The following is a 16,069-nucleotide window of genomic DNA, read 5'->3' on the forward strand; positions in this document are numbered from 1 at the left end:
TTCTGTTTTGTTATGTTCGTTAATGTGTTTTATTTTTCAGATTCCATATAAACTGAAAACATACAGTATTTGTCTTTCTCTGTCTGACTTATTTCACTAAGCGTAACACCCTGTAGGGCCATCCATGTTGTTGCAAATGGCAAAGTTTCACTCTTCTTTTATAGCTGAGAAATATTCCATTATATCACATCTTCTTTATCCACTTATCTGTTGATGGATACTTAGGTTGCTTCCATGTCTTGGCTACTATAAGTAATGCTGCTATGAACACTGGGATGCATATATCTTTTCAAATTTTTTTTTTCATTTTCTTTGGATATGAAGAGTGGAACTGCTGGATCATCTAGTAATTCTATTTTTAATTTTTTGAGGAACCTGCGTACTGCTTTCCATAGTGGCTGTGCTGAATGGGAGAAGATATTTACAAATGATATGTCCAATAAGGGGTTAATAATCCAAAATATACAAAGAACTCATACAACTCAATATCAAAAAAAACAAACATCCCAATTAAAATATGCACAGAGGATCTGAACACACATTTTTCCAAAGAAGACACACAGATGCCAATAGGCACATGAAAAGATGCTCAACATTGCTAATCATCAGGGAAATACAACTCAAAACCACAATGAGATATCACCTCACATCTGTCAGAATGGTTACTATCAAAGCCATGTTGGCAAGGATGTGGAGAAAAGGGAACCTTTGTGCACTGTTGGTGGAGACGTAAACTGGTGTAGCCACTATGGAAAACAGTACAGAGATTCCTCAAAAAATTAAAAATAGAACTACCATATGATCCAGCAATTCCACTCCTAGGTATTTACTGGAAGAAAAAAACACTAATTAGAAAACATATATGCACCCCAATTTTCATTGCAGCATTATTTACAACAGACAAAATATGGAAGTAATCAAAGTGTCCTTTAATATACTTTTTTTTCACACACACACACTGTATTTTATTTTTACAAGAGATAAATAGACTGACACCAAGCATTGTACATGGATGACCACAACAAAAGCAACAATGATTGCAATTACCAAACATGAAACACACTCATACTATGTCATAATATTGACATTCAGTCCAGTAATCCTCCACTGTAACAGCTCCTTTACTTTGCAGTGAAAATTGATTTGTATATTCTTTGCCTCTGAGTCCTTGTGGGATTTTTTTTTTTTAATTCAGACAGAAAGTCACAAAAATTATACTCATCCTCATCAGTTCACTCAGTCCCATGTAATTAATTTTTTTTTTCATCTTGATCTTTTGTTAGCACTTTTATGAGTTCATCAGTTTTTCATTAGAGTTCTGAAAATGCTTATTCATTCAGTTCAGCAGTACAGTTACCAGAAACCTGTACCTGTCAGAGTCTTTTCCATGAATTTCTTGAAGATGAAACCCTTTTATAGGAACATATTTGCAAAATCATCTGAGTACACCCAGAACTGTCTGTAAATGACAAAAGACTTAAAAATGACCACGGTTAAAGATTTGATGAGAGTTCATAATAATGCAGTTGACAAGAAAATTAGTTATTTCTGAGATATACATTTTAAAGTAATAACTAGGATTATTACTTATAACATTATACCAGAACATATAAGATTTTTAGAAATTTCATGTAATGTCTGAAATATTTATATTAACATATTTCCATACATATTTCCATACAAATACAAATATAAGATTTTTAGAAATTTCATGTAATGTCTGAAACATTTATATTAACATATTTCCATACATATTTCCATACAAATACAAATATAAGATTTTTAGACATTTCATGTAATGTCTGAAACATTTATATTAACATATTTCTATACAAATTACCCAATGAAAGTTTAGTATTAGTTGTTTTGTTTGTTTTTTTATACTGCAGGTTCTTATTAGGCATCAATTTTATACACATCAGTGGATACATGTCAATCCCAATCGCCCAATTCAGCACACCACCATCCCCACCTCACCGCAGTTTCCCCCCCTTGGCGTCCATATGTCCATTCTCTACATCTGTGTCTCAACTTCTGCCCTGCAAACTGGCTCATCTGTACCATTTTTCTAGGTTCCACATACATGCATTAATATACGATATTTGTTTTTCTCTTTCTGACTTACTTCACTCTGTATGACAGTCTCTAGATCCATCCACGTCTCAACAAATGACCCAATTTCGTTCCTTTTTATGGCTGAGTAATATTCCATTGTATATATGTACCACAACTTCTTTATCCATTCGTCTGTTGATGGGCATTTAGGTTGCTTCCATGACCTGGCTATTGTAAATAGTGCTGCAATGAACATTCGGGTGCATGTGTCTTTTTGAATTACGGTTTTCTCTGGGTATATGCCCAGTAGTGGGATTGCTGGGTCATATGGTAATTCTATTTTTAGTTTTTTAAGGAACCTCCATATTGTTCTCCATAGTGGCTGTATCAATTTACATTCCCATCAACAGTGCAAGAGGGTTCCCTTTTCTCCACACCCTCTCCAGCATTTGTTGTTTGTAGATTTTCTGATGATGCCCATTCTAACAGGAGTGAGGTGATACCTCATTGTAGTTTTGATTTGCATTTCTCTAATAATTAGTGATGTTGAGCATCTTTTCATATGCTTCGTGGCCATCTGTATGTCTTCTTTGGAGAAATGTCTATTTAGGTCTTCTGCTCATTTTTGGATTGGGGTGTTTGTTTCTTTGATATTGAGCTGAATGAGCTGTTTATATATTTTGGAGATTAATCCTTTGTCCGTTGATTCCTTTGCAAATATTTTCTCCCATTCTGAGGGTTGTCTTTTCGTCTTGTTTATGGTTTCCTTTGCTGTGCAAAAGCTTTGAAGTTTCATTAGGTCCCACTTGTTTATTTTTGTTTTTATTTCCAATACTCTAGGAGGTGGATCAAAAAAGATCTTGCTGTGATTTATGTCAAAGAGTGTTCTTCCTATGTTTTCCTCTAAGAGTTTTATAGTGTCCGGTCTTATATTTAGGTCTCTAATCCATTTTGAGTTTATTTTTGTGTATGGTGTTAGGGAGTATTCTAATTTCATTCTTTTACATGTAGCTGTCCAGTTTTCCCAGCACCACTTATTGAAGAGACTGTCTTTTCTCCATTGTCTATCTTTGCCTCCTTTGTCATAGATTAGTTGACCATAGGTGTGTGGGTTAATCTCTGGGCTTTCTATCTTGTTCCATTGATCTATGTTTCTGTTTTTGTGCCAGTACCATATTGTCTTGATTACTGTAGCTTTGTAGTATAGTTTGAAGTCAGGGAGTCTGATTCCTCCAGCTCCATTTTTTTGCCTCAAGACTGCTTTGGCTATTCGGGGTCTTTTGTGTCTCCATACAAATTTTAAGATGATTTGTTCTAGCTCCGTAAAAAATGCCATTGGTAATTTGATAGGGATTGCATTGAATCTGTAGATTGCTTTGGGTAGTATACTCATTTTCACAATGTTGATTCTTCCAATCCAAGAACATGGTATATCTCTCCATCTGTTGGTATCATCTTTAATTTCTTTCATCAGTGTCTTATAGTTTTCTGCATACAGGTCTTTTGTCTCCCTAGGTAGGTTTATTCCTAGGTATTTTATTCTTTTTGTTGCAGTGGTAAATGGGAGTGTTTCCATATTTTCTCTTTCAGATTTTTCATCATTAGTGTATAGGAATGCAAGAGATTTCTGTGCATTAATTTTGTATCCTGCAACTTTACCATATTCATTAATTAGCTCTAGCAGTTTTCTGGTGGCAGTTTTAGGATTCTCTATGTATAGTATCATGTCATCCGCAAACAGTGACAGTTTTACTTCTTCTTTTCCAATTTGTATTCCTTTTATTTCTTTTTCTTCTCTGATTGCCGTGGCTAGGACTTCCAGAACTATGTTGAATAATAGTGGTGAGAGTGGACATCCTTGTCTCGTTCCTGATCTTAGAGGAAATGCTTTCAGTTTTTCACCATTGAGAATGATGTTTGCTGTGGGTTTGTCATATATGGCCTTTATTATGTTGAGGTAGGTTCCCTCTATGCCCACTTTCTGGAGAGTTTTTATCAGAAATGGGTGTTGAATTTTGTCAAAAGCTTTTTCTGCATCTATTGAGATGATCATATGGTTTTTATTCTTCAGTTTGTTAATATGGTGTATCACATTGATTGATTTGCGTATATTGAAGAATCCTTGCATCCCTGGGATAAATCCCACTTGATCGTGGTGTATGATCCTTTTAATGTGTTGTTGGATTCTGTTTGCTAGTATTTTGTTGAGGATTTTTGCATCTATATTCATCAGTGATATTGGTCTGTAATTTTCTTTTTTTGTAGTGTCTTTGTCTGGTTTTGGTATCAGGGTGATGGTGGCCTCATAGAATGAGTTTGGGAGTCTTCCTTCCTCTGCGATTTTTTGGAAGAGTTTGAGAAGGATAGGTGTTAGCTCTTCTCTAAATGTTTGATAGAATTCACCTGTGAAGCCATCTGGTCCTGGACTTTTGTTTGTTGGAAGATTTTTAATCACAGTTTCAATTTCATTACTTGTGATTGGTCTGTTCATATTTTCTGTTTCTTCCTGGTTCAGTCTTGGAAGGTTATACCTTTCTAAAAATGTGTCCATTTCTTCCAGGTTGTCCATTTTATTGGCATAAAGTTGCTTGTAGTAGTCTCTTAGGATGCTTTGTATTTCTGCGGTGTCTGTTGTAACTTCTCCTTTTTCATTTCTGATTTTATTGATTTGAGTCCTCTCCCTCTTTTTCTTGATGAGTCTGGTTAATGGCTTATCAATTTTGTTTATCTTCTCAAAGAACCAACTTTTAGTTTTATTGATCTTTTCTATTGTTTTCTTTGTTTCTATTTCATTTATTTCTGCTCTGATCTTTATGATTTCTTTCCTTCTGCTAACTTTGGGTTTTGTTTGTTCTTCTTTCTCTAGTTTCTTTAGGTGTAAGGTTAGATTGTTTACTTGATATTTTTCTTGTTTCTTGAGATAGGCTTGTATAGCTATAAACTTCCCTCTTAGAACTGCTTTTGCTGCATCCCATAGGTTTTGGGTCGTCGTGTTTTCATTGTCATTTGTCTCTAGGTATTTTTTGATTTCCTCTCTGATTTCTTCAGTAATCTCTTGGTTATTTAGTAACGTATTGTTTAGCCTCCATGTGTTTGTGCCTTTTACGTTTTTTTCCCTGTAATTCATTTCTAATCTCATAGCGTTGTGATCCAAAAAGATGCTTGATATGATTTCAATTTTCTTAATTTACTGAGGCTTGATTTGTGACCCAAGATGCGATCTATCCTGGAGAATGTTCCGTGCGCACTTGAGAAGAACGTGTAATCTGCTGTTTTTGGATGGAATGTCCTATATATATCAATTAAATCTAACTGGTCTATTGTGTCATTTAAAGCTTCTGTTTCCTTATTCATTTTCATTTTGGATGATCTGTCCATTGGTGTAAGTGAGGTGTTAAAGTCCCCCACTATTATTGTGTTACTGTCGATTTCCTCTTTTATAGCTGTTAGCAGTTGCCTTATGTATTGAGGTGTTCCTATGTTGGGTGCATATATATTTATAATTTTTATATCTTCTTCTTGGATTGATCCCTTGATCATTATGTAGTGTCCTTCCTTGTCTCTTGTAACATTCTTTATTTTAAAGTCTATTTTATCTGATATGAGTATAGCTACTCCAGCTTTCTTTTGATTTCCATTTGCATGGAATATCTTTTTCCATCCCCTCACTTTCAGTCTGTATGTGTCCCTAGGTCTAAAGTGGGTCTCTTGTAGACAGCATATATATGGGTCTTGTTTTTGTATCCATTCAGCCAGTCTATGTCTTTTGGTTGGGGCATTTAATCCATTCACGTTTAAGGTAATTATCGATATGTATGTTCCTATGACCATTTTCTTAATTGTTTTGGGTTTGTTTTTGTAGGTCCTTTTCTTCTCTTGTGTTTCCCACTTAGAGAAGTTCCTTTAGCATTTGTTGTAGAGCTGGTTTGGTGGTGCTGAATTCTCGTAGCTTTTGCTTGTCTGTAAAGCTTTTGATTTCACCATCAAATCTAAGTGAGACCCTTGCCGGGTAGAGTAATCTTGGTTGTAGGTTCTTCCCTTTCATCACTTTAAGTATATCATGCCACTCCCTTCTGGCTTGTAGAGTTTCTGCTGAGAAATCAGCTGTTAACCTTATGGGAGTTCCCTTGTATGTTATTTGTCGTTTTTCCCTTGCTGCTTTCAATAATTTTTCTTTGTCTTTAATTTTTGCCACTTTGATTACTATGTGTCTCGGCGTGTTTCTCCTTGGGTTTATCCTGTAAGGGACTCTCTGCGCTTCCTGGACTTGGGTGGCTATTTCCTTTCCCATGTTAGGGAAGTTTTCGACTATAATCTCTGCAAATATTTTCTCTGGTCCTTTCTCTCTCTCTTCTCCTTCTGGGACCCCTATAATGCAAATGTTGTTGCGTTTAATGTTGTCCCAGAGGACTCTTAGGCTGTCTTCATTTCTTTTCATTCTTTTTTCTTTATTCTGTTCCGCAGCAGTGAATTCCACCATTCTGTCTTCCAGGTCACTTATCCGTTCTTCTGCCTCAGTTATTCTGCTATTGATTCCTTCTAGTGTAGTTTTCATTTCAGTTATTGTATTGGTCATCTCTGTTTGTTTGTTCTTTAATTCTTCTAGGTCTTTGTTAATCATTTCTTGCATCTTCTCAATCTTTGCCTCCATTCTTATTCCGAGGTCCTGGATCATCTTCACTATCGTTATTCGGAATTCTTTTTCTGGAAGGTTGCCTATCTCCACTTCATTTAGTTGTTTTTCTGGGGTTTTTTCTTGTTCCTTCATCTGGTACATAGCCCTCTGCCTTTTCATCTTGTCTATCTTTCTGTAACTGTGGTTTTTGGTCCACAGGCTGCAGGATTGTAGTTTTTCTTGCTTCTCCTGTCTGCCCTCTGGTGGTTGAGCCCCAATTCCTCTCTCTTTAAACATAAAGTGATTGGACTTAAAGCAGTGCTTAACGTTTACTGGTACTATAATCCTTGTTCAAAATTGCTCTGTGGCATAAGCCACAATGCAGTGAATTGTTGACACCTCCAAATCCCAGGGAGGCCCCTGAGTGCTCTCTCAGGAGGAAATTGAGGTCAGGTGTATCTGATGGCCTGTGTGCTCTCTGTGCTCCTGGTGATATTTGGGGCTTTCAGGTGAGTGCAGTGGGTAGACTCATGGACTCTTAGTCTTGGCTGGGGGAGACAGCACTGTCGGGTTTATGTTTCCACATTTGCCTCCTTTTGTGTTGCCTTTCTCCCAGTTGCATTTAGCCTGATGAGAGGGAAGGAGGAGATGTCGGTAGCTGGGCAGGTGGTTCTCCAGGAGCAAATGTCAGGGATGGTTGTGTGGGCAAGATCCCTAGGCCCCGTCCTGGCAATCTTGCTGTGCACTGAGCAGTCCAGATGAATCGGGTCCTTGACCAGAAGTCCATGAAACTTTTGGCAATCTGGGCAAAATTTGGGATCTGAGGATGGGCTCAGAAATTTCAGCAAGGATTTGGCGGTATCTTACCCTCGGGCTGTTTAAGAGCCCCTGGTTTTGAATGGCATGAAGCACCAGAGAGCCTTTGATCACATTCTATACAGCTGTCCTGTGTGTGGCCCTCCAGCAGCAAACCTTCTCTGCTGTGACCTCAGGGCAGGCCCCATTCCCCCGCCCCGAGGCTCCTGCCCTGTGCAACATGAGGGTGTAACGCAGACTGCTTGTCAGTGCTTGGCTCCTGGCTTGCCTGACGCAAAGGATGGAGCATCTGTTCACCTTGTGCTGGTGCCCTTCCCAGAATCAATGGGCTCACAGCCCAGACACTTATGCTGAGTCTGGGGGCAGCTGTGCCCTGAGAAGCCATGTCTTGTCACTTGGCCCAGGGAGCACCTACTCAACGGACCACACTTATCATACGGGCCTCCTGCTCTTGTGCCCTCTTGTTTTGTTCTGAGGCAGGTGGTTGTGATGGCCAATACTGTGGGGTCTTGTGATCTCAGAGCAGACACTGGAGGCTGACTGACCCCACAGAGGTGGACAAGGATGTGGGCTCAGGCGATGGGTCCTTTCTTGGGTTTCTGCCTCTCCTCCCTGACTCCTGACCCTTGCTCTCAAAAGCTCACCTTTCTGTTGTAGTTGCCTCACCAGGGGGCAGTGACGGGCTTTGCCCTGCTGAACTATACCCTCGAGGTAGGTGGCCACAGCCTGGCTTGTCACACACTGGGGAAATCCTACACTGGGGAAGTCAGGATTGTGCCTTGCTGGGCTTGGAACCCAGGTAGAAAGGTAGATGGTGTGGGTCTGAGGGACTGATGCCCCAGCCCCAGGGCAGGTGACTTCTCCTGGGAGAGGTTGCCCATGGCCCCCTTTGGCCCCTCGACCCTGCAGAGGTGCTGATACACGCCCCCTGCAGGCCACACCCTCTGTGCATAGGATCTGCCCCAGTATCACATGAGAAGCCGAGGCCAGGAGCCTCGCTCTCTCTGAGAGCAGCTGGTCATCCCACACTGAGGGGCGTCTTCTCGGACACAGGGCACATAGCTGACCTGTAACTGACATATGGACTCTTCCCTGGGCTTTACCCCTGAATTTACCTCCATTCTTGTCTCCTGTCTCACAGCCCCTGCCTTTTCCCCCAGACACCGGAGATCTCCAGGCTTGGGTGGAGTATGGCATGTTGTCAAGCTCAGTGGTGTCCACCTCACCAGCCCACTGGAATCAAGCCCCAGGGAGCCTTTGAGAGAGCAAGACCAAGGACTTTAAGAAGACTACGGTTAATGTTAAGGAGCAGAGATTGTAAGATGAGGAATTTCACTAGTGTTTTTCAATCCGTAAGAAGAAGGAAATAGAAATTGCAGAATTGAAACTTGCACAGACATCAAGAAATAATAGTTTACAGGCCTCAAGAAATAATAGTTTAACAAATGCCCCATTCACAGAATCAAGGAAATGAGCACCATCCACAGGGTGTGCAAAGGAGGTGCCTAATCCCAGGAGCAGCATGGCCACGGCTCGGCTGAGAGCGAGGCATGTGCTGGGCAAGCTTTTGTATGTAATGTTCACCAAAGGGAACCTTGGCCAGTGATACCAGGGAAAGGCTATCATGGTGAAGGCCCACTCATCTCCACCACCCTCAACTTGAATCAAAGTATTGGCTGAAGAAACAGACTTGACAGAGACTTTGGCCACCTGGCCTGGGTTCTCCCTACAAAATGTCATGTTCCTCCAAGAACAGGGCAAGGAGTCACAGTTGTCCGAATCACAGACGGCATATCTTAACGGTACAGCTATTACAAATTTGCACCTTTGTTTGAAGGGAATTGTTAAGTGGTGGGTAGGGAGTGATGTGTTCCAGGGAGGATTTGGGCCCTCTGGCTTGCAGGTGACCCTCTTATCAGACAGGGCAATTCTGCCAATAACTCATCACTGCCTTCATTCCTCAGGTGGTAGGGATACAAAGGGATTAAAAGGGGTGCGGGCAGAGGACAGCCCTCACTGACAGCACAGAGCCATCACCTACTGTCTCCTCAACTCCTCTGCCCATATAGCCACCGAGGGTGCCAGCTGCTTGCATTCACAGCAGCTGTTGATAGCACACCATCATCCAAGGAGTTCTTGAGCACCAACTTTGCACTACTCAGCAGCATAATGGAGAAATCAAGGATGGTCCATGGAAATAGCTAAGGGTCTTGTTTTAGGGCAAACGAGCTTATTCTGCAATATGTGCTTCTTAGTTAATTGGGGTTCGAATGTCCTTTCTTGTATGAAATGATGTTGATAATGTTTGAAAAATAAAAGGTTGGCCACCCCATGAGAAACTATGCTTTTATCTGAGTGGGGTTGGGGAGCAAGAGGGAGTAATGAAAATTTTGGTTGTTGAAGTAGTGACAGGGCAGGGCTAACTTGTTCAAGACTGCCTCCCTGCAGGAGGAAGGCCGGCCTTCCTCAAGACTTCATGGACACTACCGATAGCCAGGGCTTACGGCTGTCATAGCTGGTGACTCAGCCATGGGCCTACTGAGCAATACAGCTGCAACCGCAGCTTGGCTCAGCCCTGACCAGCAGGAGAGAGGCTGGGCCTCCCTCAGCCTGACTGCTCGTTCCATGGAGAGGGACTGGACCTGGGTCCTGTGTGTCCCAGTGCTGGTCCTAGTTCCTGCCCACACGGGACCTGGGCTTCCCTGATTCTGCAATATAAACACCAGAGCCCAAAGTTTTGGTCCCTCTCCTGGACCCTGGATCCCTACTGGATCCCTGTGTGCTGGCCCAGAACAAAGTGTGCAGTGGGGACCCACAAACTCCCCACTATTCCTGTGACTGTGAACTGCCCCTGATAAACATGGCTCCAGCAGCCAGGGTTACATATTTTTAGGGAACTCTCTTATGGTTACAAGTGCAAAAGACTGAGAACTACTATGTAAAACTAATATTTGAAAACTTCACTCCAGTGATATTTGAAGAACCTCTATAAAATAACTAAACAAACATAATTGCATTTTATTCCACTGTGTCCAAAGTCTAAGCTTTAAATTGTATAAAAATGAGAACGAGAAGTAGAATGCCTCCAAACATTTGGAAATTAAGATGCACACTTCTAAATAATCCATGGTTAAAGAGGAATTTCAACGAAAATTTTTAGGATAAATAGAACTGAGTGAAAATGAAAATACAACACATAAAATGTGGAAGGATCCAGAGAAAACATTCTTAAGAGGGAAACGAATGGCACTAAATGCTTATAATAGAAAAGAGGGAAGGTCTCAGATCAATAATCTAAGCTTTCACACACGGAAACGGGAAAACAATTGCACAATAAAATCAACACATGAAGAAGGAAGCAAATAACAATACACTCTGATCAACTGGAGTCTATTCTCGCAACACAAGCTTGGTTTACTATTCAAAAATCATCAGCGTAATTTGCCATATTAATAGATTGAAGAAGAAAATCTACATGGCCACATCAATTAATGAAGAAAAAGCATTTGATGAACTTCAACACACATTCATGTCAGAAACTCTCAGGAATAGAAGGGCTCTACTTCAACCCAGTAAAGAATATCTACAAAAAACCGACAGTGAACATCATACTTAATGGTGAGAGAATGAATGTTTTCCTCCTAAATTCAAAAGAAGGCCAGAATGTCCTATTTCATCTCTCCTTTTCAACTTAGTACTGTAGGTACTAGCCAGTGCAGCACGGCAAGAAAAAGAAAGAAAGACACACAGATTAGAAAGGAAGAAATACTACTGTCCATACTCATGGATAGCATGACTGTCTGCATAGAAAATCCCAGGAAATCTCTAAGAAGCAATTAATAAGTGGCAATTACTTTAACAAAGTCTCAGGATACAAGATCAACACAAAAACATTAGTCATATTTCCAAATATTAACAATGAACAACTGGAAACCAAAACTAAAAACACAATGCCGGGGCTTCCCTGGTGGCGCAGTGGTTGAGAATCTGCCTGCCAATGCAGGGGACACGGGTTTGAGCCCTGGTCTGGGAAGATCCCACATGCCGTGGAGCGACTAGGCCCGTGAGCCACAACTACTGAGCCTGTGCGTCTGGAGCCTGTGCTCTGCAACAAGAGAGGCCGTGACAGTGAGAGGCCCGCGCACCACGATGAAGAGTGGCCCCCACTCGCCACAACTAGAGAAAGCCCTCGCACAGAAATGAAGACCCAACACAGACAAAAGTAAAAAAAGAAAAATTTAAAAAAAACCAAAACAACACAATGCCATACACAATGCTTCCAAAACATGAAATATTTGATTATAAATATTTTAATAGAGGATCTGTATGATACAACCATACAAGACCTAAATCAATGGAGAGACATATCGCATTCATGGATTGGAAGACTCAACATAATAAAAGGTCAACTTCCAACAGAATTTTTTTGTCAACATGGACAAGCTTATTCTAAAATGTATGAACAAAAGGTAAAGGCAAAGGAACCAGAATAAGTAAAACAATTTTGAGAAAGCAGAATATAGTTAGAGGATATTAAGACCTACTGTAAAGCTATAAGTAAGACAGTGTGGTATTGGTGGAAGGATAGATACATGGTTCAATGAATAGGATAGAGAATACAGAAATAGACACATGCCAATACAACAAACTGTTTTTTTTTTTTACATAAGTTAAAAAGCGATATAAAAAGCAAAATCTCTAGTTCTTATAATAACCCTAAAAGGAACACAAATCTGTTAAATGACTAAGCAAGACCATACAGTTAGTGGCAGCACCAGAAGCAGAACACAGGTCTACCTACTCTTGCTATGACTGAGCCTCTTCCTCTACATCTCCTAAATGTCACTCTGAGTTGAAGAGGGGAAAGAAATGGGAGACCACCGTGATGCCACATCCCTGTGCTTTAACAAGTATGTTTCCTTTATATACTGGACCATCTATTTCAGATTTTATTTGAAGCAAGTTTTGGCTTGCTTCAGTATGTATTTCATGTTCTATTTATTACCCTCTTTCATTCATGGCAGACAGGCTCTAGAGGTCCTGAGAATGTCTGAAACAAAGAATGCTATAAAACACCTTAGTAACTCTCGAAAATGCTAAGTGGACCCTGAATCAAAACTTCAAGTTTCAGAGAACTTACAGCCACTAACGATCTGCAAAACAAACAAATAAACAAACAAACAACCCCACACCCTAGCAACTCTCAACCTTGGATCAAACTACAATATGTTGGAAGAGGTATTACTGAAAAGAGCTTGAAAGGGCAGCCTAAAAGGCAGAGGGTACAGAACATGGGCCATGTCCCTGTAAAGGGGACATGGTTCATAATATTGTGAATCAAGGGGCTGGTTCACAATACTGGTTATGATGTTCAAAACTGTCAATCAAAGAGAGGTGCATTATTATATATCTGCTTGTTGCTATTGCTTTTCTGATTAGAAGATACAGAGTCACTTTAGGTAACTTCCATTTAATTTAATATTTATTTTCATTTTATATCCAGGTCACATTTTCTACATTAAAATATAATCATGCTGACTCCCCCCACCCCCTATACCCTCAGAGAAAAAAAGTGAAGAACTTTACACAACTTGAAAGAAAGATGGAATGCACAGAGAAGTTGCTACTGCACCCAAGTAACAAAGAACACAGAGAGACCAAACAGTAGACATGTCAGAAGTGCACAGAAGACAGCTCAGGGCGCGCAGCAGGAAGGAGGAGGAATTAAAAGACTAAAGCTTTTAAATGCTATCACTTGTGCCACAAGATTACCCTGAAAAGACAGATAGGTCAGAAAGCAGGACCAAATAGGGGATTTTCCAAAGGCTGCTATCTAACAGAGTTTAAAATATCCATAGATTATATATATATATATAAAAGTTTCCATACACAGAAGAGCTTTCTCTTCCCCACCTTGCCTTTAGCATCCGGTCAACACTTTAGAAACTTAAAACCACTGTTAGCATGTCCGAATGTAGAACCGATATAGGTTTTTTCTTTCTTAAAAAATTGTATCCCAACTCTTTCCAACCAAGAATTCTATTAATTATTTTCATTATGATTCCTCTGCATGGAAACCCAGTAAGGGATCATCAAGACAGGGCATCTCACTACTATCAGATCAATGCCAGTTGGGCAAAAGCTGCATGATTCTGTGTTACTCAGAGGGAGGGAGAACAGTAAGACACAGGAGTTGAAACTTATCCGCACCAAAGAGGAAAAGGAAACTCCTTTTCTAACCTATTCATTAAATAGGAAACAGCAGGTGGACAGGAAAAGCCATCTGCTTAGAGCAGACCCAGAGGCACACCAAAGTCTAAAAACAAGCGCTCAGGAAAGCGTCTCGGCTCAGAGAGGAAGCGTCTTTCAGACCCTATCTTGTCCCTAGTTTGGAGATCAAAGCATTGTAACTTCAGATAGTGATACTCTGGAGGGGGTGGACAGGGAAGGTCTGAGAGACCCACATAATGAGGACACTAGGCAGCTAACTACACCACTACGTACAAATACACACATCAGTAAGAAAACCTCACCTCCAACCCTCAGCTACTTTAAACAAAGCACTGCAGTTCCAGGTTTTCGGAACAGGGGATATTTTAAAGTCTGTTAGCAGTTTAAAACATTGCAACACTGGCACAATATGTTACCTATTCTTTGTTTTTAATTACAGGGTAACACAGTAAACTCCAACACAAAGGTGGGGATGGGGGAGTGCAAAAGGAATAAAGAAAACAGAACCAGTATTTCACAAGAGCATCGAGCCAGCGATGAAGTAGCCCCTAATGCTTTGCAGAGTCTCGAGGGTAGAATTCGCTCAAGGTGCTCTGAGGGATTCTCTTCAGCATTTCTTTGGGGAAGATTCGGAGCAGTTGCCAGCCAATGTCCAAAGTCTCATAGACAGTGCGGTTTTCGTAAGGACCTTACAAAAAATTGAGATTAGATGAATAAAGGCCAAGTACTTCCAACTTATCAGCGTTATTCAAAATTTATTGTTATGGGTCTAGCACTGTGAGCATGAAGTATAAAAAAGAAACACAAAGCAGTCAGGTCTCCCAGGACTGGATGTGACCAAATGTGGAAATGAGGGTCTAGACAGTAAGTACCCCTGGGAATCAGAGAAAAGGGAGAAAGCCCGCAGGCGAGACGTTGGGCGCGTGCGTGGGTGCGTGTGTGTGTTTAACAACGGGTGGGATCTAAAAACACTCCACGGAATAATGGCAACTAGACCCAGAGTTTTGTCCAGAGAGTAGTGAGAAAAGCAGTTTCCCAGCAACACAGGCTGACCTGAAGGAGGCTAGTACAGATACTTAGAAGGCCTTAAATGCCAATGAAGCACCTGAATAGGTCCACGTGAAAGTTTTCAAACTTGCTATTGCTATTATTATTTTTAATAGCAGCATCATTCTTATCCTGCAAATAAATCTCATTTTTTAACTAAGGAGTTAGAGTGGCTAGAGTTCTGCATTCTTTTCTCTACCAGAATAATTTTTATTTTTTTAAGATATTAAGGTAATGCATAATTTTTTTTTTTTTTTTAGAAAACCCAACAATCATATGTTCTGGGGATTTTAATGTTACTTAAAAAATGTATCACACAAATAGAAAAGTGCACAAATCCTAAGTGTGCAGCTGATGCATTATTCCAAAATAAACACATCGTTTGTAAGTATCACTGAGGTCAAAAATAGAGTTTACCAGCATTAGCAGGGGTGGCAGGGAAGAGACCAAACAAAACAGCTTGAAAGTCCTACACATGCTATGTAATAAAAACCATTATAGACTTTTTAACAGAAGGATAATCAATAAAATTAATACTAAATTTACCCCGGCAATGGCACATAGAGAGTCAGGGAGACTGGTGAAGATGCTGGCACTAACGGCCAAGGATGATGGGACAAAGGTCTGGACTAGGTCTTGGGACACAAAGAGTGGTCAGAGGTCAGCAGCTTCAACATCGCCCAGGAACTTGTCAAAATACAGGCTCTCTGGCCCCACCCACACCTACCGAATCACAATCTGCACTTCAACAAGATCCCTGGTAGATTCAAAAGCATATTCAACTTTGAGAAACACTGGCCTAAGTTTTTTTAATAGGAATGAAAAGAGAACAGGATAAGATGTTTCAAAGGAGAACAATGCAAATTAGCAAATATTTGATGACTGGAGAATAAATGAAGAGGCTTAAGAATGCCCAATTCCTGAGCTTGGGCTAACTAGGGTAATGGTCATGCCAGAGGTAGACAGAAATTGAAAAGGGAATTGCTAGGCAGGTGGTCAGTTGGGAAAAGACTTTGGTTCTCACCACGCTGAGCCAGAGAGGATGGTGGCATAAACACAGGCTTCCTAGCTGGAGATGTGGGATTAGAGCTTCAGAAAGAGGGTCAAGGCTCATACATAGCAAGTTAGTCATCAGCATAGGGGAAAAAAGCACAGAAAGAACAGGTAATTAAGCCTTTGGGAACATTAACAATTAAGAAGCAGGAAGATAAGAAATCAGGAGGATGAAAACAGAGGGACTGGGAAAGTCCAAAACCCCCAAAGCCAGAGGAGAGCATTGCAGAGAGGTTAAGAGCGAGGAGAAGT

General features: G+C 40.5%; 1 protein-coding gene across 4 annotated transcripts in view; it reads right to left on the bottom strand.

Annotated features, from left to right (window-relative positions):
* Window positions 1-12,946: 12,946 nt before the first annotated feature.
* LOC309664467 (contactin-associated protein-like 3) overlaps window positions 12,947-16,069 on the bottom strand; it is a 124,150-nt gene continuing 121,027 nt past the window's right edge. For all 4 annotated transcript variants that reach the window (XR_014265765.1, XM_082469946.1, XM_082469945.1 and 1 more), the window contains one exon: window positions 12,947-14,405. The gene's annotated coding sequence lies outside the window, so the exon portion shown is untranslated. The remainder of the gene's footprint in view (window positions 14,406-16,069) is intronic.

The sequence above is a fragment of the Balaenoptera physalus genome, assembly GCF_965194825.1.
Source record: "Balaenoptera physalus genome assembly, chromosome: 7".
Taxonomy (NCBI): domain Eukaryota; kingdom Metazoa; phylum Chordata; class Mammalia; order Artiodactyla; family Balaenopteridae; genus Balaenoptera; species Balaenoptera physalus.